The sequence below is a fragment of the Theobroma umbraticum genome, unplaced genomic scaffold (assembly GCF_002168275.2).
Source record: "Theobroma umbraticum cultivar Fairchild unplaced genomic scaffold, ASM216827v3 scaffold_51.0, whole genome shotgun sequence".
NCBI lineage: Eukaryota > Viridiplantae > Streptophyta > Magnoliopsida > Malvales > Malvaceae > Theobroma > Theobroma umbraticum.
In genome coordinates this window covers 3,727,614-3,728,041 of record NW_018397260.1, presented here as the reverse complement: position 1 = coordinate 3,728,041, position 428 = coordinate 3,727,614, and positions in this window count along the sequence as shown.

Genomic DNA, 428 nt, shown 5'->3' with positions numbered 1-428 from the left:
GATAATAAGCACACATGTGACCATCTAGTTGACACATCGATTAAAACTGTAAAATATCTAAATGGTTCATATGGTGAATGTAAGAATCCGCATATAACATTGAATATTATTCAAATATGTTGAGAATTCAGTCCTTACTTTAGCTGGTGATAGCCTTATAATTTATTTGTCTTTAGAGCAAGCAGCACATAAAATTCATTAAGTTAAAAAATCTTTTGATTTTTCAATGAATGATAAATTTTTGATCATTTTTTTTTGCATCATTATTGACCCGGGATGGTCCAACTGGTCATGCCAAACATTAAATTCATTAGTAAACTTCTGGTTTACTATGAGTTTCAATTATTCTAATATTTGTATAGTTTAATTCTAAAACCAGAGCAAGTAATTTTTTTTTCAACACACACTTTCTACTTGAGATAATAGAG